The 24,844-nt window shown below is 40.9% G+C and overlaps 1 long non-coding RNA gene across 2 annotated transcripts in view; it reads right to left on the bottom strand.

Annotated features, from left to right (window-relative positions):
- Positions 1-1,162: 1,162 nt before the first annotated feature.
- The window catches only part of LOC128113003 (uncharacterized), a 202,537-nt gene continuing 178,855 nt past the window's right edge, over positions 1,163-24,844 (bottom strand). Inside the window, exons 11-14 of one of the 2 annotated variants that reach the window (XR_008219281.1) lie at positions 14,867-14,908; positions 12,978-13,087; positions 10,461-10,573; positions 1,163-2,384 (exon numbers count right to left, since the gene is read on the bottom strand). This is a non-coding gene — a long non-coding RNA (uncharacterized LOC128113003). The remainder of the gene's footprint in view (positions 2,385-10,460; positions 10,574-12,977; positions 13,088-14,866; positions 14,909-24,844) is intronic. The other variant, XR_008219283.1, reaches the window with a different exon arrangement.

Here is a 24,844-nt window from a genome sequence, read left to right as displayed (position 1 = left end):
ACCCACAAACTGCTGTTATTTTAATGCAACACTTGCTAGTCTAGACAGGAGGGGAGTAAGTATTCCTGTTGTCCTGATTTGGCCTTGGCCCAAGAAAATGCTTGGTCCCCTGGTCATGCACATGGGACAGTCTATATGATCTGCTTCTTCTGATGGTCAAGGCTGTCTATTGTCCCAAACTTTTCATAGTCCTTTCTTCTACACAGGAATAAAGGGACTTTTCTGCTTTTACCCCCAACCCCCAATCTGGATTTATGTCTTTACCTGGGCCATAAAGTTCAGAGTAGCATGAATTTCCCCAAGCTCTTTATTCTGTGGGGCAAAGCCAGACAGAGAAGCAGAATCAAGATAGAATCCCGTGCCTTGCTGGTAGTTTCCATTGCTTTCCTCCCCAAAGCCTGAACTCATGGCAGCTTTTTCTATTCTCTCTCACTTTTCTCCCATCGTTTTGATGAATGTACAACATGATTCATGTAAAAAGAGCTTGACCGGCTTTGTGTCTAAGGCTCACTTTGTTTCTATCCTCTCACACTACTCCTAGAAAATATTGGTTTTATTGCATTTTTAAAATTACATGTTTTCGTTATTTTCTACCAACTTTTGCCCCAAATGAGTATGTGCTTATATCTTGTCTCCCCCTAAAGACCTCCCCATTTCTGTAGATGACAAGCTAGTTAGGTGTCTCTCAAACCTCATTTCTCCTTCAGCTTTAACGAAAATTGTGTTTTCATATGCTATACACCTTTTCATGTTCTACGAATGACAATGATTTCTGGGATGTTTACATCCTGAAAATAATCCAGATATCTGTTATTATTGCTTAATATTTTTTACTTTCCTGTTTGTTGAAAATATTTTCTAGAGCTTTTAATATTTTAAGACTTGGATGTAGTAAACACAGTCATTTCATAGTATTTGTGTGATATTTATACAACATGAAATCTTTGTGAGTAGATTTTGCAGTCTGATGTTTATGCTGGTGTGTGGACATATTTGCTTGTTTTTGTCATGTTTATATTAACTGTGAGCTAATCACTTCCTTTGAAAATTTGTGTCAGTTTCCAAAGTTTTAGAGTAAACATATTTATTTCAAACAGTTTACAAGAGTTAAAGAGATACATCAGTAGTTAACAGCACTTACTGTAGAATCATGGGCAAGAGAGCTCAGATCCCTTTATCCTGTGTCCCAAGTCAGACTCCCACCCGTACCTGTAACCTCTGCTCTATAGGAAGTGAAATAAGAGCATCACTGGAATTTGATGGCTTAGCCCAGATGAGAAGACACAAGTCCCAGGGTCAGGGAGGAGAGACCCTGTCTCAAAGGAATAGGAGAAGAATATTAGGGGATGACACCTGACTCCCTTTTCTAGCCCCAGTGCACACCTATGTGTACACACACACTTAGTTATGTGTACATTCCTTGCTCATGTGTGAATATGCATATACACACAAATAAGTAAGTAAACACATCTTGAAAACAACAAAGTTTACTACTTTTCTTGGATTCTTTAGGGTACTGCCAAGCACGGAATAACTTTACACCAGTACATGTATGTTTTCGGGTTTATTTGATCATTCTGGGAGTTGATGGGCATGATAAACATCTATGCCCACCTCTCTCTCTCTCTCTCCTTGTTCCCCCTGTTTTTCCTTTATTTTCATTTTTTTTGCAAAGAAACAATTTTTATTTTATCTTGTAAATTAAGGCAGTGAACGCCAGCATTGCAGTGACATCAACTCTTGTTGGAAGTGCTAATGGTCTCTGTTGAGCATCCTCTCTGCATGGCTTATGACAGCCTTCTCCTATTTCTAACACCCCGTGTCTTCTCTTCATAGCTAAAGTAAACCCAAATGCTTTTCTACTTTTAGGAGGGAAATTGTTCTTAGGTACAAAACTGCCTATAGAGACATACACAGATTCATTAGGACAGGAAGACAGAAACTCTTGAAGCCAAAGAATGAATACTCTGTGATAAAAAATATCATCTCCATATAGGAGATTTTTGGAGAAGATAATTTGTAGCAAGAAAGGGAGACAAAGAGGGAAACATCTAGAGTCTCTATTACTGTCATCCATGAACAGGTAATGGCTGACTTCAAAGGAAATCTTCCTTCAGGTAGGCTATATGTTCAAGGCAGTTGGGTATCTGATACAAAACCTGAATAGGTGGCCTAAGAAATAAAGAGAGAAACCTGGGTAACAGCATCATAATCATGCTGTCTAAGGACTTGGCTGGGAGCTTCAACTGGATGGAACACGTCCTCCACAGAAGATGGCTGTGATTTGGCTGTCTGCAGGCATCCAGTGGTCCTCCAGGCTTCTCTGCATGCTGGCCACTGACAACTTCTATTCAGTAAGTCCAATTTCCATATCCTCCATAGACCTTCAGCAAAGAGTAAATGTTGGTCTTACAAAGTTTTAAACATAAGAATCATTCTTTATGTTTCTCCATAAAGCAAGACAGAGTTCAGAGTACATCAAAATCAATAGTTTAGAGAAATGAATATTAGCATAACTTTGAAAATAAGAGACATAAACAAGATCTATATTCAACATTGTATTTTAACTTCTCATTATAGATGGGAAGTTCAATGCCGGAAATGATAGTTTTGCTCCATAGATTCCAGGATTTTAAGATCAGCCTTTAAAAAAATAATACCTTTGCTATGTTTCAATTTGTTCTGATTCTGATGCAAGAGGTATGCTTCTGGGGAACATTTACATTTCTTGAAATTCATAGAATAGTGAAATAACCAAGTATTTCCCAGAAAATCCAACCTTAAAGTTGCGGTGAGAATCTAGACTTGTGTTGAACCAGTGTGCGGATTGGGATCATTAAAGAGCTTTGGGAATGTTTCTCATTTATTTGAAAGAGATTTTTCAATCTATAGAGGACTTCAGGATGAAAAAAAATCTTAAAAATGATAAAGAAGAGATTGAGAGAATGAATATATAACTCCAATGAGTGGACCATAAATTTGGTTACAAAATGCAATTTAATTTCTTCTAGAAGGGAAATCCAGGGAGTATATGTGTATCTTTAGTACCTTTGGGAAAACCCGTAACAGCAGCATTGGTATGGCTCTACTGAAAAGGGCCACGATGCTGGTCAGCTTGAAGGGAATGAGGAGAAAAGGAAATCACACCTTAGAGGCTGCGGCAGGTTTTTGTTTTTAGGAAGTCACTTCAACTTTTTGATTTTCTTATTCACCAGAAGATAGACAGCAATACTTCCATATCTTAGTCAGAGAACTACTTAGGCTCAGCACCCTGCTGGACATGCTGATAAATGTGCCCAAAGTATTAGGCGGAGAGCAATCAATATTTCTTCTGAAATGGATAAATGAGGTAGTGAATCATGTATTAACAGAGCAACTCTACAGATACCAGGAATTAACATTATTATAAAAAGAAATTCCTTTGCATTTGTGCCAGTTCATTTTGAAACCACAGCCATCAATAGGGGCAGTTCTGCCCACACCCCAAGGCCTACTAGGTTGTAGTTAGTTATAAGACATGGACAGAAGATACCTGCAAAGAATCATGAGGACTTTACTTCTTCAGTCCTAGGTATTTGGGAAGATGTCATTTCTATTAAAAGTTCTGGATTCCAGCCTGCCTGCCAGAGATTTCTATATCAAGATCCAAAATTGATGTGTATCTAATTTTAACTCCAGTGGAGCAGTCATTTATTTTGGGAAGGCAGGTCCTTTGGAGGGTCATTGCAGTTGCCTATGGGTTGGATCAGAACTGAGTTTCTCGATCTTTTTCCTTAGCAAGTGGGGATGATTTTATTGAGTTTTTTACTTGGCCAGGCTATAACCTTTTCTTCTTACCTTCTAAAGGACAAATAGGAAAATTCACTTCAACTCAACAAGATACCTTACTTGTGAAGGCCTGATGAAGCCATTATCTGGCTTAGCATTCATGTATAGCTGAAGGAATGTTAAAGCAGTATTCTTTGATGGCAACTTAGGGGTCCCCAGACCCTTCACACCCCAGGGCACATTAGCTAAAGGAAGGGAGAAGTACTAGACTCGGTGGTAGGCCAGAAATCCATTCTCAGGCCTTCGACTTATTACCACCATCATCTCAGGCACCCCAGGCATGTGACACGCTAGAAACCTACATTTATTCTTACTCAAAATATAAATGTGTACATGTAGATATCTAAAATAATATTGCTTTTCTTGACTCCATAAACATGCCTGGAGCTTATGTTATTTATCACAAACTTTAACCTTTCAGGACAAGTTATTATTCTTGGAATCTCCGAGGCATGATTCCATGATCATTCTTCATACCTTTTTTTATACTACTTTAAAGAATGAAGTAGTCATGGGGAAGAAAGAACAGAATAAATAGATTTTTCCTAAGAAGAGCTGCTACTGTTTGAAAGCCAGCAAAAAGAATAGGGACCATAAATAGGCTAGATTTACTCCTTGGTAGGGAGCCAGTATCATTTAATTCCCAGAGTGGTGACTATAGACCAGTAGACTCCCAACATATTCCCAACGTGTCCATTGCCCAAGATCATTGCAGGTGCACAGGTCCTTGCCAGGCCATGCAGCAACATCGTCCTGAGAAATATTCCATTCCTGTCAAGGGACATCCATGAGACTTTCTGTGCCTGAGTATGGGGCACATGGAGCTGGAACAGTAAAGGATATGGTACTGACCTCGAGGCATTCAAAGTTTGCTGGGAGTATGAAACACATATGACACAATCATGAAGCAATGATCACTGGGTGAGAAGCAATACAAGTAGAACAAATAATAAAATAAAGAGGGTTGAAAATTCAGGTTCTGTGACCTCTGTAGATTTCAGGAAATCACTGAATTTTCTTTAGACTCATGGTTTCATCCTTTAAACGAAGGTTGGAATACCAGGAGGTTAAGTGTGGATTTTGGATTTAGACAAACATGACCCTCAGGAAGCCTTTGACAGGTTAGGTTTCACCTTTGACAAATTAGAAAAAGACATCCCTGCCCTTGCACAGAGCTCATTGTTGGCTTGTCGAGCAGCGAGATTGGGTTGAATGGCAAATCTTGCCAGGCTCCTTTGTACACTGCCTAACTATACAATCCTGTTCTGCTCTCATTGGTCTGTCCCAGCTTTGATACTCATTTGCTTCCTGGTCTTTAGTGAGTTAGTGTTCTTAACTTCAGCTTTCTTCCTTATTAACAGGGAGTTTTTATTGGTTCTGTTTATTGCGTGGGTAAAGTTCGGTACCATATATAAAGTAATACATACATACTAAGATTTAATATGATCAGGAAGGCTGTCAGGATGATTCAGAAAATGCCAAGATGTATTAAATAGACAGCATTTTAGGAGAACAAGAGAGAAAACACAATTACTACAGGCTGAATATGACTTCATAGAATATATACGCCCCTATGTGGTCCTTTAGGGTTGAAAGATGGGTGAGCATCTTCTCTGGCACAGTATATTCTAGCCAGAGATCTTCACTAAGGTCAGCACAATGAATAAAAGAACAAGAAAATTCTCTTGCTTGGAATTGAAACTTTATGTTAGAAGATCTAAGAGAAGAACATGGAGGCATCAGATATTACTATATATGGGAACAAATAACGAGAGAGGTATGACATGCTAAAGAAATTCTTCGGGTGGTAGACTCGGCTGTTTAGGTTGCACATTCCTAGGAAAGGAGATGAGCCAGATTCCCCTTGAAGTGAGGGTGATCTCTGCTCTTGAAGAAATGTCACCAGAAGACACCACTCATCTTAGTCAGGGTGATGCATAGTGAATGGAGCAAAACATAGGAATCCTTGAGTTCTGTGGAAGAACCTCATTTCTGTGACACCTTCAGCATTTCTGAGCCCAAGCGCTGATGGAATGAAACAAAATCTACCTATCCTATAATTCCCATCTGTGGCTACCTGGCTAAACCTTTCTTCTTTTGTGAGGGCAGGGAAAACACACACACACACACACACACACACACACACACACACACACACACACACACACGCTCACACACACACACACAAGATAGGAATGAAGATTATGTTTTAAACAGCTAAAATGAACTATGTGCCTCAGATGAATAGGTACTTGATATATTTCAATCAAATAAGTAATTTTTAAAAATATTTTCATATATAATGAGTTATATGTAGAATATAAGGAGAACACATATTCTCTAGTTAAACACAAAAATCAAATGGCAATTACTTGGTGGAGTAGGGAGCAGAACACTAGACTATGATCCAGCGTCTGTGTTCAATTACAAGTTCTTCTGGTAACTATGTTTTCATTTCCAAAGGTATTTGACACGCGAAACTGGGACTCTCAGCCACAAAGGAAATAGTCCACCTTAGCCAGATGAGATGGCTGCTGTCACTCTGTTCTCATGGTTTTGAGTTGGTCTGCCTTTCCTCTCTGGCAGCTTATAAATTCCTGTGTTCCTGATGTTCGGACATTATACATCTAAGTGTCTAGGAAGATTGTCCTTGGCAATCCTCTTTAGATTCTCAACCCTAGGAACTCAAATTCTGTTTGTTTTACTTTGAGGACATATTCAGACATAATTTTTAAATATTGCCTCTTCTCTATTTTTTGCCAATTTCTATGCATGAGATACTAACATTAGATTTAGACTTTCTAGATTTTTTTCATATTACATTTGTTTTTTTTTTGTGTGTGTGTGTGTTTTTAGCTTCCAAATATCCAGTTTAACATTTAGCTTACTAGTTTGCTTTTTGGTTATTTTTCTTAAATCATTTTATTTTCCACTTTACCACATGGAATCTTTAAAATAGCTGCCTACTCTTGTTTCATAATCTCCTGTTTTTGCTTCACAGATTCTTGTCAGAAATGTGATTTTCTCAATTATCTCCTTGAGAATATTTTAGTATATTATTTTGAAAGCTTTTCAAATTACACTCTCATCCCTGCTTACTTTTATGGTGTTAGCTTTTCATAAGTTACTGGTATTCCTGATTGAATGCTTATCTTTAAGAACATTTTTATATAAGATGTTCCCTCATTCCTTTCTGTTATCTGTGAGAGAATCCCTGTGAGTGTTAAAGCTCTGTGTGTCTGTCCTCGTTGATAGAGTCCATGCCTCTGTGGATAAAGTGCATTTTACAATCCACTTTTATGAAATTTGGAATTTATAAACACCTCTTTCTAAGACATATAGGTTTGAAGTTCTGTAAACTTTTTGTTTCTTTAGGTATGGAAACACATTTCATGCAAAATTGTTATGTCTAAAATATTCTCTTTGCTCTTTCCTTTAAAAAATCAAATAAGTATTTCCAGAGAAGATCAGGCATGGTCAGGGTGGTATGAGTGTAGACAATTGTCTTAGGGTTTCTATTGTTTTGAAGAGACATCATGACCATGGCTTATAAAGTAAAGCATTTAACGGGGGCTGACTTACAGTTTCAGAGGTTTAGTCCATTATCATCATGGTGGGAAGCAAAGCAGAATATAGTCAGACATGGTGCTGGAGAAGGAGCTGAGAGCTCTCCATATTGATTGGCAGGCCACAGGAAGTGAATTGTAACACTGGGTGTAGCTTGAGCATAGGAGACCTCAAAGCCCACCCACACAGTGACATACTTCCTACAACAAGGCCACACCTCCTAATAGTGCCTCTCCCTTTGGGGGCCATTTTCTTTCAAACTACCACAATATTTTCAAAGCAACGTGTAATATATTACTAAAATATTATAGGATACTGAGGCAGCTTCTGTTGGTGATATATGGCAAGGCTTGCTTGAGTCCTTCTGAACAAATCCAAAGCAGTACTTCATATTTCCATGTGACTGGGAACCACACCATCTAATATAATGTATTATTTAGGTTTGTTTGTGTAGCTAGAGTTTTCCTGCCTGGCCCACAGTCAGGACAAATCTCTCTCACCTGCCAGTCCCACAGCCGCTCAGACCCGACCAAGTAAACACAGAGACTTATATTGCTTACAAACTGTATGACCATGGCAGGCTTCTTGCTAACTGTTCTTACAGCTTAAATTAATCCATTTCTATAAATCTATACCTTGCCACGTGGCTCGTGGCTTACCAGCATCTTCACATGCTGTTTGTCATCGTGGCAGCTGGCAGTGTCTCTCTGACTCAGCCTTCCACTTCCCAGCTTTATTCTCCTCCTTGTCCCGCCTATACTTCCTGCCTAGCCAATGGCCAATCAGTGATTTATTTATTGACCAATCAGCAACACATTTGCCATACAGAACATCCCACAGCATGTTTGTGATAAAGCACCATGACCAAAAGCAGCTTGTGGAGGAAAGGGTTTATCTGGCCTATGCTCCCACATCATGGGCATTTTCTTGATTAATGAATGATGTGGGACAGCCTAGCCCACTGTGGGTGGTACCACCCTTGGGCAGCTGGTCCTGGGGTGTATAAGTAAACTAAGCAACCCAGAAGGAGCAAGCTTCATAGCCCTGCCTCAGTTTCTCCCTCCAAAATTCTGCCTAGAATTCCTTCTTGATGTTCTTCATTGAAAGAGTGTGATGTGGAAGGATAATCCAAATAAACTCTCTCCTCTCCAAGTTGCCTTTGGTCATGGTATTTATTGCAGCAATAAAAACCTAACTAAGACATATGACAAATTTATTCAGATGAAACAAAATTACTTTTCTTAATAACACTAGCCATATTTCAAACACTGAACTGTCATGTGTGAGTGGTGGTTACCATATATGACCACTCTTAGTAGTCCCAACTTAGCAGCTATTTATGCCCCACATCTCCCTGTCCTGATGGACAGAAATTTAGATTGATCACAGTAATATGAAAGACCTGCATATTCTACCTTTTGGGAATAGTATAAACAATTACTTCTCCTGTCCGTCTTTCATCTGAAACTACTTCTACAAAGATGACATATGGTTTTACTATGGTCATGTTAGCAGAACAGTGGATACTGTGGCTTACACAACCTCTGACTTCTTGCTAGTAGTTCAAGAGCAAGATGATGTCAGCAGGCCTAGCTTCCCCTGAGGCCTCTGTCTTTGGCCTGCAGATGATCATTTCACGTGTGTGTGTGTGTGTGTGTGTGTGTGTGTGTGTGTGTGTGTGTGTGTGACTATGCTTTGTTTGCGTCCTGCCATTGCTCTCCCTTGCCATTTCTCACTTGCTGTTTGTCCTTTTCCTTGAACAAACAGTCTCTTTTCTGCTTTCATGTCACAGATATATGATGGGTAGAAGTCTAGACTCTGCATCTGACAGAAAATTTGCAATGCCCGTCTCTCTTTTCCTGTCCTTGCCTCCCCTGTTTCCCTCTGATTCCTCCCAGAAGACCCCCCTTCTCTCTGCACGTAGCACCCTTCTACTTTTATCACATACACAGGTACAAAAAATTATATAACAGTTTTTTTTATCTAGAATATTTTTTTCTGCTTTACACTAAAACTCAAAGGCTCAACCAGGGTGGTAAGATCCATGTGATTAACCATTCTAGTTAGATAAAAAATTGTAGTGATATGTTGTGTACTCCAATAAAGCTTACCTGGGGATCAGAGGACAGAGCCAGCCACTAAATTAGACATAGAGGTCAGGCAGTGGTAGCACACACTTTAATCCTATCGCTGGGGAGGCAGAGATCTGTCTGGATCTCTGAGTTCAAGGTCACACTGGGCTACATGAAAGAAACAGAACCAGGCAGTGGTGACACACACCTTTAATCCCAGGAAGTAATATGACAGGACACACACAGAAAGGTATATAAGGCATGAGGAAACAGGAACTCACTCTCTTGAGGCTGAGGATTTTGTAGAGGTAAGCTAGCAGCTGGCTGTTCTGATCTTTCAGCTTTGACCCCAATATCTGGCGCTGGGTTTTTAATTATAAGACCTTTTAAGATTTATGTTACAAAAAAATAGCTTACTAAAATTTAATGACAAACTCAGGTAGTTAGGATGAAGTTATAGAAGATATTATTCTGTTCATATGAATCTTGGTTTGGCTCAGAATCTTGTAGGCTGGCTGAGTGAGAGATTGAGGAATCATCATTTGAAATGACTACGATTTCTCAAGGGAGAGTTGCAGTGTTCTTCAATCCATCTGAGTTTGCTTGTGCAGTGGTTCTCAACTGTCCTAATGCGCGACCCTTTAATACAGTTCCTCATGTTGCGATGATCTCCAGCTATAAAATTACTTTCATTGCTACTGTATAACTGTAATTTTGTGACGGTTATGAATCATAATGTGAATATTTTGGAAGACAGAAGTTTGTTGAGAGGGTTGCAACCCACAGATTGAGAACCAGTGCCCTAGAGACATTTGCCCCACTATGTGTGGCTTCATTAATTACACCACTTCAAGAAATAACAGAGAACACAAATACCTCTGAATTGAAAGGATTTAACTTCACCCTCCATACTGTATAAGTACCCTCCCATGTCTTCATCCTCTCTCATTCACTCAGCCTATCAAGATTGATTCAGTTAGTAAAAATTCTTACCATATTTTGAAATAAGAAACAAGCAAACAAGTGACTGTAAGAAAGGGTGCTTGAGCTTCAAACTTTCCTTAATTATCTTCTTACAGCATCTCATTATAATCCAGGAAACCAATCTGAAAATAAAGAATTAAGTTTTCCAAGATCCTTGAAACAATCAGAATTTACATTGTGCTAGTCAGGATTTTTTTTTTCTTTTGTCAAGTTGACACAAACCAAGGTCATCTGGGAAGAGAGGGCCTCAACTGAGAAAATGCCTCCATCAGATTGCCTCCATTTTCTTGATTAAGGATCGATGTGAGAGAGCCCAGGCCATTATGAGCAGTGCCACCCTTGGCAGGTGGTCTTGGGAGGGATAAGCAAGGTAGTTGAACTTGAACCTAAGAAGCAAGCCAGTCAGCAAGCTTCCTCCAGTTGCTTCCTGCCTCCGCTACTGCTTAAGTTCCTGCCCCGACTTCCCTCAGAGATGGATTATGATTAAAGTAAGTAAGTCAAATAGACTCTTCTTCTTCAGGTTGCTTTTGGTCATGGTGTTTATCACAACAAGAGAAAGCAAACCAGGCCACACAGCAAATATGAGAACTTCAGATATTTGTTCATGTGTAATTGTATCAAGGGCCTCTTATTTCTCAAAGTGACTCTACTTGGAATCCTTTCCTATACCATTTCTTTACTGTGTGAGAAGAGGGTACATACTCAAGGTTATTCATGCTGATCTTATAAACCAAGCTGAAGTGGACCTTGGTGGCTGTAAACCTCAGGACCAGATGAACTGACTTGTGGAGGTTGTCATTAGGTACGCATGACCCAGAAGACTGAGGTCAGTCTGGAAGGAGCCCCACAGGCTCACAGACACAGTGCCAATCCTGACACCAACATGGCTTCTCTCAGATTCCAGGACAGTCTTTTGAGCTTTCAATGCCTGGATCTCCTTCTTAAAATGTGGATAATGAGCATTATACTCTTGACTCACAATGATGAAAATTAACACAGATTATAGGTGATTATAGCTATGAAAGTGTTGTGTAAAAACAAACACTATTATTATCTCCAGTAATAGTCTCCTCAAGTTCTGCTGTAACTGTCCTGGGCTCTTATCCATGGGACACTTCATAATGAGATCGTTTGGGATTTCACTAACCAGATTTCCTTGGATGCCACTCAAATTGGTCCAGAATCATATATTAGAGAGTGTTAGGAGCGGAAAGCAATTGATTGTCCAATCCAACCATCTCTTTTTAGATTTTTTTTTTGGGGGGGGGTCTTTGTAGTTGCTGTTTGGGATTTTTTTTTTTTTTGAGGCAAAAATCTCCTGTAGCCCAGACTGGCCTTGAACTTTCCACGTGACTGGACATGACCTTTAAGTCTTGATCTTTTTTTTTTCTACCACCTGAGGACTAGGATTACAGGCTGGTGCCCCTGGCTCCAGCTTTGTCTTTTTACAGGAGAGGAAAGGAGTGCTAGACAAAGAACAGGACAGGCTGTAGGCCATTCCACTACACAGTGGGTAAGTTGGTGTAGGAGTGAGCCTATCGCCTCCGCACTGTAGAAACCGAATCCTACTTCAGTTTTACAATTGTGTATGTGCATGCATGTACGTGTGTGTGTGTGTGTGTGTGTGTGTGTGTGTGTGTGTGTGTGTGTGAGAGAGAGAGAGAGAGAGAGAGAGAGAGAGAGAGAGAGAGAGAGAGACTGAATGAGTGAATGTGTGTGTCTGTGTGTGGGTATGTGGATGTTAGGTAGTAGTGCAGGTGTGTACTGTAAGACTTCTGAGCCCCCTGGAGCTGAAGTTAGAGGCAGTTGTGAGCCATACAAACTGGGTGCTGGGAACTGAACTCAGGTTCTCTACAAGAGCAGTACATGCTCTAGCCACTGAGCCATCTCTCCAGCCCCCCTGAATCTGAACTTCTGTTCAGAGGGTGCATGAACAATACACACCTCTTTAGTGTACTGCGGCCACAGCTACTGACTGACCATTGCTCATTTCTCCCTTGGAGTCTCATAATCATCCCCCTTAGTTTTCAAACAGCCAGCACAATCTTCATTCCCTTAATGGCCACAGAGAGTTTTTTGAAGACTGTATCACACACACACACCACACACACACACACACACACACACACACACACACACACACACACCAGTTTAAATAGTTTAATGCTTCTCTATTGTCTTTAACATAAAAGCATCCTAAAAGTAGGACATAAATTTTCCAGGGATAGCTACTCTTCTCCCATCCTCCCAAGTTTCTTCCTGTGGACTGTACCCTGCAGACTTCCAGATCTGCTTATCCATCAGCAAGTGATCCACTGCCTTCACCTTGAGAGCGACTGTCTCCTTCCTCGGCAAGCCCCCTTTCTCCACTTCCTTATACGGCAAATCCCTTTCAGTCACCCAGCATATAACCTCCCCTCCCTGTTCCTATGCCCCTGGTATAGATGCTGCTTCTTTCCAGAAACTTCTTCATTATTATATCACAAAATGCAAGTTGAAAGAGAAATTGCGGCTGGCAGAACTGACCTCTGTTTTAAGTCTGTGCCAATCTCGGGCATCCACCAATCCCTGTCATCACTGAGCAGCAGAGCTCCAGGAGAGGTTTTTATGAAGCGGTTGGATTGGGAGATACGAGTCTGGAAAAGAGATAGCAAAAGATGTATCGTTTTTTGCATGCTTGTGTGTTCTTTACAAGATACATCAATCCGTCAGCCAAGTTATGTCATAATGCCCCTCCCACCACCCAGAGGCTTCTGTCTGATTCTCTCTTTGGACTCTAGCTCCCTAAAGTTCCTGCACCACATCCCATACAGCACTTTGTGTGCAGAGATGTAGGTCCACAGGAAATGCCTCAGAGTATCACAAAGGAAAACTGCTGCTCTGTTGCTTCTGCTGCCTTCAGATGACTTCACTGCCTTCTTATCTGCTCTTCCTCCTTGTCCCTTCTTTGTGCCTTCCAACTGATGTCACGGGCAGTGTGTAGCCTGGTGTAGGAGGAAGGCTCCAGCTGATGTCACAGGCAGTGTGTAGCCTGGTGTAGGAGGAAGGCTCCAGCTGATATCACGACCTGGTGTAGGAGGAAGGCTGCAGGTAACTCGGTGTCTTCCACAAACATTATTTCATCTTCTAGTAATGGAAGACAGCTGTCCTAAAAACCGAACTGAGTAACAATTGCACAGCCCTGAAGATCTTCCATGTCTATAACACTCAAGCCTTATTATATGATATACTAGCCTTGGAATCGGGCAGATAGCAGTGTTACAGCTATTTAGTTAGAACCTTACTTTCCATTTTGTTATCTCCAAGGTCAACATGCTACTGTGGATGAAAAAAAAGTCTGATCACCACCTATTACCCCCATAGTAAAGGATGGAGTCCCATCTTATCTAATACTAGATAGCATTTTTTTCTTTATTTAAGAGTTTTTTTCTTCATTTTACATACCAACCACAGTTCCTCTCCTTGCTCCCCTCTTCCTGCTCATCTCCTGCCTTCCCCTCACCCCACAATCCATCCACTCCTCAAAGAGGGTAAGACCTCCCATGGGGAGTCAAGTCTGGCACATCAAGTTGAGGCTGGACCAAGCTCCTCCCCCTGTATCAAGACTGAGCAAGGTACCCCACCCACCATAGGGAATGGTCTCCAAGAAGCCAGTTCATGTACTAGGGATAAATCCCGGTCCCACTGCCAGTGGCCCCACAAACTGCCCAAGCCATACAACTGTCACCCACATTTAGAGGGCCTAGTTTGGTCCCATGCAGGTTCCCCAAATATCATAGCATTTTGACACTGTACATTTGAGAGGAATATCAGTTTATTAGTCACATGAACCAACAGTCCAGGACTTGAGAGAAGAGGGTACTACATAATATGTAGGCCTGTGCCCCTAAAACTTAGGGGATGTAGTCAAAGATGAAGAGTGACCCCTGGTTCCCAGAGAAGGATTGGCTTGTATGTGTCCTCCTACAGCTACAGCCTGGCACACAAGTGGAGATCAGGCTGAGTGCCCAGACAGAGGGCAGGAAGACACCCTGCTCTACCAGTTAGTAATAGAACTAGCAAGGTGGGTTAGGAACTAGATTTAGGAAGATCAATGAGATCTTCAGTTAGGCATTTTGGGCCCTATGAGGCTCAAAGGTATCCAGGAAGCACAGGAAGTGTGGATTTTTACCACATACACCCTCTCTGCTGTGCAAACCGCATTGCCCTGCAAAAAAATGCTCTAATTCATTGGAACATCCCATGGGCTTTCACTAGGAAATTTTTCTCTCTCACACAAATAACTGTTCATGAAATAATGCTGTCAAGGAGCTAGTCTGTCCCTTGATGGCCCAGTAGATAAGGAGGCCTGACATTAATTTATTTGCCTAATGAATAACATGGTAACGTCTTGGTTTGATAAGTGCGTCACTTACAGCAAGGTCTCATTCACATTCAGCTTCATGAAGTGGACATCCCTGTAGAAACCAATTGAATATTGTTGATATCTAGGATAATGAACAATGTCAGTACTTTAGAGATTAAAGAGCCACACCAAAGGGAAGTGGCAATTTAAGAGATCAGTTGTGCTTACCAGAAAGGCCAGGAGATATCACTGTGGCCCCCAAGCCAAAACCATGCTTCCTTCTACCCCAGTTGACACCACTCTCCAATTCTTCCTTTCTAAGGCTCTACCTTGATTTCACTGGATGCCAAGACTGTCTGTGTTAAATGCCCTTCACAACTGCCCATAAGACTAAACTGTTAGCTAGATTTCCAAATAGGGTTTATGTAGTAGAGTAGCATTTTAACCTCAACTCCAAAATTTCTAATGAAATCAGTGGGACAGGTAGAAATATGAAAGCGAGAGTCTGTACCGTTTCCTTGGAGATGTGGCCTCTGCACTAAAACTTGCAGAAGGAGGAACATTGTAGAGGGGCACCTGGGGGGACACATAGCCTTTCTATCTTTCACTCTCCTATACTGGGAAGAGAAAATATGATCTGCAAGGTGTGCTGCAATAGGAAAGAACTGGCCAAAATAATGAGCCTGAATGTCCCAGGAATTGGTTCTCACCCTTCTTGTTTCCTTTTTCATTTGCACAGTAGCTGTGCTCCTTCTGTTCTTGTGGAATCATAATTTCCCTATGTGATTCCATGCAGCTGACTTCATGTGTGATTTTCTTATACAGCCAGGGTAGCAAATCCCTGAAACCTTTTCCCTAGTAATGATTGGGCCATATAGGAAAGCTGTAAGTTCATACCAAGATCAGTTTAATATAAAGGAGGGTAAATGAACCCAGAAGGGAGAAAACAAAGGCTACTTAGAAAGCAGGCACAATAAAACACCAAGCAATAAAGAGGCAGCTAGAATAAGGAAGTCTAGCGTGAACCAGTGAGTCCTTTATTCTGGATAAAACCTTTTATTCCCATTAGTTCTAAGTCTATATTCCCAGTCATGTCTGAGCCAGGGCCTGCCAAAATCAGTCAGGAGTTGTAGCTATAGTGTGGGCAGATTATGAGTCCAGGAATGCTCTAGGGTGCAAGGGGTCATAAGTAGAGTTTGGCACAATAAGTTCTTTGGAGTAATACAGATGCTAAGAAAAGAAAATTTAAGAATTAAAGATGTGTGTGTGTGCACACGCACGTACAAGTGTACAAGTCCATTCATCCCACAAAGGTCACTGACAATCAGCTGATTTTATTAGTAAAGTTACATAACCAGAGGTTTACTAAGGGGATACAGGAAGAGAAAAATTGCCGCACCATCTTCAATGAGTTAAAAGTTTGATTCTGGAAGCAAGACTCCTCACTGTTGTTGTTTTTCTTTTACTTTAGCCCCACATTGGGTGCCAAAATATTGTTGGTTGATTTTGCTCTTTTGAGGGACTCACCACCCAGCTCCCAAATAAATCACACATGGAGGCTTATTCTTAATTATACATGTCCAGCCATAGCTTAGCTTGTTTCTAGTCAGCTTTTATTAACTTTAAATTATCCCATCTACCTTTTGCCTCTCTCTATTTCTGTATACCTTTCTTTCTGTCTTACTCTGTTGCTGGTTATGTAGCTGGATGGCTGGCCCCTGATGTCCTCCTCTCCTTTCCTCACTCCTTCTTCTTTTGTTTCTCTCTTCTCTTTTCATCCCAGATTTCTCCTTTTATCTATTATTTCTGCCTTCCAGCCCTGCCTATCCTTTCTCCTGCCTCACTATTCTCTGTTCAGCTCTTTATCAGACCATCAGGTATTTTAGACAGGCACAGTAATACGGCTTCACAGAGTTAAACCAATGCAACACAGAAGAATGCAACACATCTTTGTATCATTAAACAAATGTTCCACAGCATAAACAAATGTAACACACATTAAAATAATTTTCTACAACACCTCACAATAGTGTCAATTATGTGATTCAGCCATATATCAAAATGAGAAATCAAGAGAGGCCAGATCACTCACTTACCAGGTCTGAACTTGTTCTTATACTCCAGGGATGTGATGCTGTTGCCTGACAACATTCTCAACCTGCTTCATTCTCAACCCAGCTCACTAGCATTTTCTCTTCGGTCCTTCCCCCAACCTCCATCTTTACTCAAAAATCTAACATCTTTATTTGTAAACCATTCTTCTTTCTTGAAAGAACCTTTCCCTTTTTTGTTTGGTGTGGTTAAAGGTTCATTAGTGCACCAGATCAGGCCTTTTTCTTATTGGAGGTGGTAGTGCATGGTGGTTTGATTAATCAATGTCTCCCATAGTCTCTTTAGCTACTTGGTCCCAAGTTCATGTTGTTTGGGGAGGTGTATTAGTTAGAGTTTCTACTGCTAAAATAAAATACCATAACCCAAAAGCAAGTTGAGAGGGAAGAGTTTGTTTGGCTTACAATTCCACATTGGAGTCCATCCTTGAAGGAAGCCAGAACAGGAACTCAAGCAGGGCAGGAACCTGGAGACAGGAGCTGATGTAGAGGCCATGGAAGGGTGCTGCTTACTAGCTTGCTTCCCCCTGGATTGCTCAGCCTGCTTTCTTATAGAACCCAAGGCCACCAGCCCAAGAATGGCAAAACCCACAGTGGTCTGGGCTTCTCCGCACCCGGTCCATTGATGGCTAATTGAGAAAATGCCTTCCAGCTGGATCTCATGGAGGTATTTCCTCAACTCCTCCTTCTCCGATGAGTCTAGCTCTTGTCAAGTTGACACACAAAACCATCCAGTACATGGAGCTTAGAAGGTGTGGCCTTGCTGGAGGAAGTATGTCATCCAGGGTGGGCTTTCAGAGTTCAAAGACTAGAACTATTTCTAGTTTGATCTACTGCCCCCTGTTGGTAGTTTAAGGTGTGAGCTCTCTGGAAAACGCTGTTTCCTTGGGGTCTTCCACCTCTTCTGCCTCTTACATTCTTTCTGTCTCCTTTTCTGCATAGATTCCTAAGCCTTGAGGGAAGGATTTTGAAGAAGATATCAAATTTAGGGCTGAGGACTCTAAGGTCTCTCACTCTACACATTGTCCAGTTGTGGGTCTCTGTGCTAATTACCATCAACTGCAAGAAGAAACTTCTCTGATGAGAACATGGCTGACACACATATGAACACACAGACTGTGACAGTGCACACACAACCTGCAAAAGTTCATGCCAGACAAAATCTCAGCATGTAGAGTGGATACGAAGTCCAACTCCTAGCCAAGAAGTTATTTGCCATTGATAAATACTGCAAAAGGAAAAAAAAAATCAGTTTTCTACAATGCAGTGACACTGGATATATCAATCACACCCCATGATAGTGCCCATGCCAGGAGTAGCTGGCTAATAAAACAGACTCTGTTTTTGTATACTTTTGTTTGTTTGGATCTTACTGGTTTTGTTTATTTTGATATTTTTCTTTTTCTCTTTTGTTTGAGAGAGAAAAAGAATATGCAGTTGGATTGGGTATGGAGGTTGGAAGATCTGGGAGAGGTTGAAGGTGGGGAAGGAATATGATCAAAATATATTGTAAGTAAAAAAAAAATCTTAATGTGAGTTCTCAGCTTGATGCCTTGACTGTCATGGTGATTGACTCCTAACCCACCGGAACCATTTCCAAATAAATCCTTTCTTCTTTAAGTTCCCTTAGCCATGATACTTTATCACAGCAATAGAAAATTGGCTAATGCAGATGTCTCCATGCTTTGATTCACGGAGTCCACTGTCATGGTAGATATGTACTAGACAAGTGGTGCAGACATTCTGAGAAGCTTCTTCTCGGTCAATGCTGAACAATCAGAACTGGAATGAATGAATAGCAGTAAGGGCTTCGACTATATTAACACTTGAGGTGTGGCTCTTTTAACTGTCTTACCTCCATGAAAGCAAAATTATCTGTGAGTATTTTCTGATTTTAATAATGCATGAAATATTGATCTTAAATAATATTTACTCAATGCTCATACTCTGTGTCAGGAAATGCTAGAGGCATCTATGTGTGCAAACCATTCTGTCTTCAGCCTGTAACTCTGACTTAGATCCTTTTGCAGGTATAGGAGCAAAGATTAAAACAATACAGTCAAGAATGAGCAAAAATAGGGTCTAAACTTGGGTTTTCTGGTTCAGTAGCCCTTGTACATACATTACATTTATGTTATGCTTAAGGTGACCAACTGCTCTGGTTTCTTCAGAACTGATTTATGGAATAAACTGGGGGCAAGTTAGCCACTCCAGCTGTTCTCTAGAATCAGAATTATTGCAACATGCTTTTTAAGGATAAACCTTTTGTCTAGGGCTCTCATAATAGCTGCCACCAAATGGATGGCTTAAACAACAGAAAATTGTTGTTGCATAGTCCCAGAGTCTAAAAATCTGACATCAAATATTAAGAAAAAAAGTTATTCCTGGGGGATATGATGGAAACAACAACAAAAAAGGATTGTAGAGGGCTATCTTCATGCTGATGTGAAATTCTTCTCTCTCTCTCTCTCTCTCTCTCTCTCTCTCTCTCTCTCTCTCTCTCTCTCTCTCTCTGTGTGTGTGTGTGTGTGTCCTTTTTGTCAGAATAGAATTTGCATTGTATTAGTACTTACCCATGTGTTAATCAGCTTTCTGTTACTATAACAAAACACCTTAGGTTACCTTAGAGTACCACCTTAAGAAAGATTTGTTTTGTTCCACAGCTTTAAAGGGTTGAATCCAGTCTGTTGACACTATGGGTTCAGGTAATGTAGTAAGGTAACCACATTATGGTGGGAGGATGGCAGAGAAAGTCCACTTATCTCATGGCTTAGAAAAAGTACAAGAGAACAAGAGGAGATCTGAGAATCCCAATATTCCTTTTGAGGGCACAACTCAGTGACCAGAATACTTCACACTAAGCCACACTTCTTAAGTTTCCATTAACTCTCAATACTGCCAAATGGAGGATGAAGCCTTCAACACATTGATCATTGGATCACCTTTAAGATATAAAATGTAGCAAGCCTAATGGCTTAAATTTAATCAGGCAATCTCTATAAAGACTTTATCACTAAATAAGGTCATATTATGAGAAGGCAAAAACTTCAACATGAAATTTGAGAGACACAACTCAATCCATAATAAGGATCTCAGTCCAATGTCAGGCATCAAATGTATCACACTGTTTCCATTTTATTCAGTGTTAAATAGCTTATGAATAAAAAAATAAAAACTAAACAAAACAACAAAAACCACCATATAAACACTGTACAACAGATAGTTGAAATCAAAATTTGAATGGTGGAGTCCAAGAACTGGAATTTTATTCTGATTTCCTTTGAGTCATGACTTGAATTTGAATTGCCCTTCACAAGCTCATGCCTTGAGTGCTCAGCCCTGAGTTTGGGGCACAATAGTGGAGCCTGTGGCACCTTTAGGGGTGAGGGCTGGGGTGATGGTGATGCAGAAGTAGGTCTAAGATGGGAGAGCCTTGGAAGGTTATGCCTTTCCTTGATTCTGACTTTCTCTACTTCCTGTCTGAAATCACACGATCAAGCCAAAGCTGTGAGTTCCTGCTTCACAGCCTGAGCCGCTCTACTGTGATGTCTCTGCTTGTGTGATGCCACAATCCCTGTGAAACCGTGAACCAATATCATGCTTCCCTCCCATCCGTTGTTCTGTCAGGCATTCATTTCAGCTTAGGAGAAAGGAAACCAACAGACCAAGTTATTTTAATACAGATCTGGGGCTGATGACCTATCATCAGGCTGAGTCAGGGGCCCTGCTGTGTCCACATCTGGAGGGACAACACTGCAGTAGAGGACACTACATGGAAGTAGAAGGGAAGCTGTTACACACATTCATGTTGGATTAGGAGTGTGTCCCCAAGAGTGCTGGGGACAGCGGGTGAGTCAGGGTTAAACAGCCAAACAGGTGAAAAGGCAAAGGTTTACTGGAACCATCAGCGAGTTTCAGGAAGGAGAGTTTCCATGACAGTGGGAAGCAGCTAACCAATGGCTAGATACAGATTGTATGTGTTCAAGTGTTTGTTGGGGTATAGTCTACCTTTTCTTCTGTTGTCTTTTATATACATCAAGACTCAGCCAGCTTGCATACCAAAAATCAGGAGAAAAACAAAAGATGATTAAGTAGACAAAATATGAATGTTCCTGGTACTTATTTTCAGTAGATATGTCTTGTTTGAAATTTCAGATTTTTAAAATAGATGCATTAGAGAACATTTACTTCACAAAATGGTTTTCAATGGGATCCTCTAAATAGCCTGTTTCCCCCAGGGCTGCCTGGTTTTATTTGCCAGAAATCGTTTCACACAATTGTTTTCTATAAGCACATCTGGCAAGAATCGTGAACTAAGTTTTAGGAAACAATAGCTTTTTGTTTGTTTGTTTGTTTTTGAGACAACAGTTTTTAAACTTAAACATGATACAATAATGTACCTTTTTAAACTTGATTGTTTCATGTGCAGGATGAGAATCATGCCATAAATCCTGACTAATTAATATTTTAAAATAAATAAAGAACATGTGTGAGGTAATTAGAAAATGCTAAAGCGTTTTAAGATATATTTAAGGGAACCTTTCATTATACTGAGTTGATTTGAGATGTCATGGTGCCATTGACATTTAAATCATGGTATTAGATATAATAGGATGGAAATACTTTTTCAATTAAAGACTTTGGGAAGGATGCTTAGCTACATGTGGTTTTCTGCAACTTAGGAAGGGAATCCTTTGCCTTCACCCCAGCAAAAGAGAAACAAAGATCTCAGCAAAGAACATAGGCAGAGCAGAGTCCTGAAACTCCAGTAGGAACTGCAGACACATCAAAGTCCTTTCTACAATAGCAAGTAATACCAGCAGCTGGCTTCTTGAACAATGTAGAAGGCAAGTCAGGGCTCTCTTCAGAAGCCCGGGACACATGGGAACTTGGGCATTTACAGATGGAAAAAATAAATTATTCATAAAAGTCTTGGAATGGGAAGCAATCAGCAGAATGAAAATGGGCTACCAGGAGTCTACAGAGGTGGGATGTGGACAAAGGTGCTTTACTGCCTGCTGCAGAAATTGAGACAAGGTTATTGGTGTCCTTAGGAAAATGTTACACCTACATCCTATAGGGAGCACAGAACTAATATGTGGTATATGAATCTCTCCTGAACAGAATTTATAGCTGATACACATAAGCTTAGTCTACTTGGTGATAAAATACATAACTTACTAAGAATTAGTTTTTAACCTTTCAGTTTTGGGTAAATCATAAAGTGTCGTGAACAAACTCCCTCAGATGTGGTCTCCAGGGAACAGTCTTGTCTCATCCTCCCAGGCAAGCTGCTGTGAGTACACAAGTAAGGACTAACATTCCTTAGGAAATGGTGTTGAACAGAGACTCATTCAGATCTGTTCAACCTATGGCTTGCACACACAAGGCGCCCCCTCCCTGTCCCACACAAACACCTTGTCAATTCTACAGGAAATTGTAGACAGAGAACCAAGAAAATATCCACCTCTTTACCTTCATGCTTTCTTGCTCCTTGGCAAAAGCATGAACCAGTTATAGATTCCAGAGCCAGAGGAGATCATACAAATGTAAAGTAGAAATGATGTACATGGGAGGCAAGGGGGGGGCAACAAGTATCAGAAGTCATACTTCATGCCAAACCAAATGGGAATTCACAATAATCAAGAAGAAGAAGGGGAAATTTGTTTGAAAGACAAATTTGAGAGTCCCAAAGTAGCTCCTCAGTAAGCTTGTTTGTACAGCGACTCATCACTCTTGTTTGAGCCTAGCTGGTTTTCACCTTATATTTGGTGCATTTTAATGGACCTTCCAGAAATGCAGTGGGACTGAGCTACAGCTGAGAATTCCAGTAGGAAACCGGCTTCTTTTTGTGAGTTGTGAGGAGGACAAGGTGGGCGCTGCAGGAAGATGCTTTAGAGAACAAAGTCCTTCACTTTTCTGAAGCGACAGTGCTGACTAGTTACTATATAGGCAGCAATCTAAGGCAGCAGGGAAATTGTCTTCTGAAATACAGGGCATTTGATTTTATGCCTGCCTAGAAAGTATCTAAACAGAATCTCTTGAAAGTCAAGGTAAATGAACTGTCAAACTAACTCTGTTTCTCCAAGCAGGAGACAATATATGATGTGCAAGATCTCCTGGGGGCTTGCCTAAGTTTCAGAGCGCCATACACACTTTCTGAAGGGAATTGCTATGGCATCTCTGGCTTGCATCCATTCTTCTAACCAGCAATGAATCCTGTTCTACAGACAGACAGCCTCACTATAATGATCATGCTTGATAATACTACCCTAAATCTGAAAATGATAGGGTTGATGAGATGACTCATGGTATTTGACTGAGGATTTTATAATTGTTTCCCTCTCTCTCTCTCTCTCTCTCTCTCTCTCTCTCTCTCTCTCTCTCTCTCTCTCTCTCTCATAAACTGCATTTAAATGTGCTATGCCAGGATGTTGTGATGGCTCAGTGGGTAAAGGCACTTGCCTCATAAGTCTGATGATACATGATACTACTTCCTTCCCTGGAACTTAGGTAAAGGTGCAAGGAGAGACTCAACTTCTCAGAGTTGTTATATGTCTTCTATACACGTGTCATGGAATAGACACACACACAATAATTAATAATAATAGTACAAAATGTGCTATGTTACTTCATGTAGGCACACTGTCCTCAATGTCATAATAGCCCAAATCAGATTTAATTATTAAATTTAGCTGTTTTGACCCATTATAGATGCTGATTTGCTCTTCCATCCATAGATGACTTCCAATTCCAGTTTCATAGCTTGCCATGTGTATTAGTTTCTTTTCTGTTGCAATGACAAAATACTCTACCCAAAATCAGCTTGGAGGGGAATGGGTTCATTTTAGCTCACAGTTCCAGAGAGATAGAGTCACCATGAGGAGAAAGACATGCCAATATATACAGGAAGAGAAGGCAGGGCAGCAGGAACAGGAAGCTGGCTGGCCAGCCACACTTTCACCCTCACCCAGGAACCAGAGAGAGGGAGAACAGCCTGTGGGGCCAGGCTATAAAACTCCAATAAGAAAGGTAGCTGGGAAGTGGTGGCACATGCCTTTAATCCCAGCACTTGGGAGGCAGAGGCAGATGGATCTCTTTGAGTTCAAGGCCAGCCTGGGCTACAGAGCAAGTTCCAGGAAAGGCTCCAAAGCTACACAGAGAAGCCCTGTCTCAAAAAAACCAAAAAAAAAAAAAAAAAAAAAAAAAGGGTAATGCTGAGTAGGGCTGACATTCTCATGAACCAACTGAGTAGAAAAGTGAAGTACTCAGCATTAATATGAAGTTGTAAATCCACAGCAACATCAAGATAGATAGCTTAGGGACACCCTTCCTCCAGCAAGGCCCCACCCTCTAAAGGTTCCAAAACCTTCACAAGTAGTGACATCAGCTGGGGACTGAGTGTGCTAGTTGCTAGTTCATGAGCCAATGAGAACCCTTCACATTTAAACCGCCACAGCATGCTCATGGAAAAGGCCAGTTCATATATGCTCCCAGCCCTGTTTGCTCCATGAGTCTCAAAATATCCCAGCGCAAAAAATTTCATAATCACTGGGAAGAATAAATACATGTTGGGTATCATCTACAGACTTACTCATAACACGCAGTGCTTAAATTACACTCTGCTTCTTCTAAACTAGAAGTGACTACTTTCCCTGCTTTGAGGGGCCCATGCCTTACCACTCTCCTGAGCTGATTTGGCTAGAGCCCCAAAGAGGGCAACACCATCCTTTTGGACTCTGAATTCTTAGCTCTCTTGTCTGACTTTACAACTCTTCACATGATGAATTTGATCAGTATTGGGAACTTGGAGATTCCTGTTAGGGTTCCTAAGGAGATGTTCTGGTCAGTGAAGGAAAACTCAGCTCTCCACATCTGGCCCTTCGTTGTGGCCATTGCAGAGAGCATCAGGATCTCTTCTTGCTCTTGTTCAACAAAGA

The sequence above is a fragment of the Peromyscus californicus genome, unplaced genomic scaffold (genome assembly GCF_007827085.1).
Source record: "Peromyscus californicus insignis strain IS unplaced genomic scaffold, ASM782708v3 Scaffold_17__1_contigs__length_78620276, whole genome shotgun sequence".
Lineage (NCBI taxonomy): Eukaryota > Metazoa > Chordata > Mammalia > Rodentia > Cricetidae > Peromyscus > Peromyscus californicus.
This window is presented reverse-complemented; position numbering and strand designations above follow the sequence as displayed.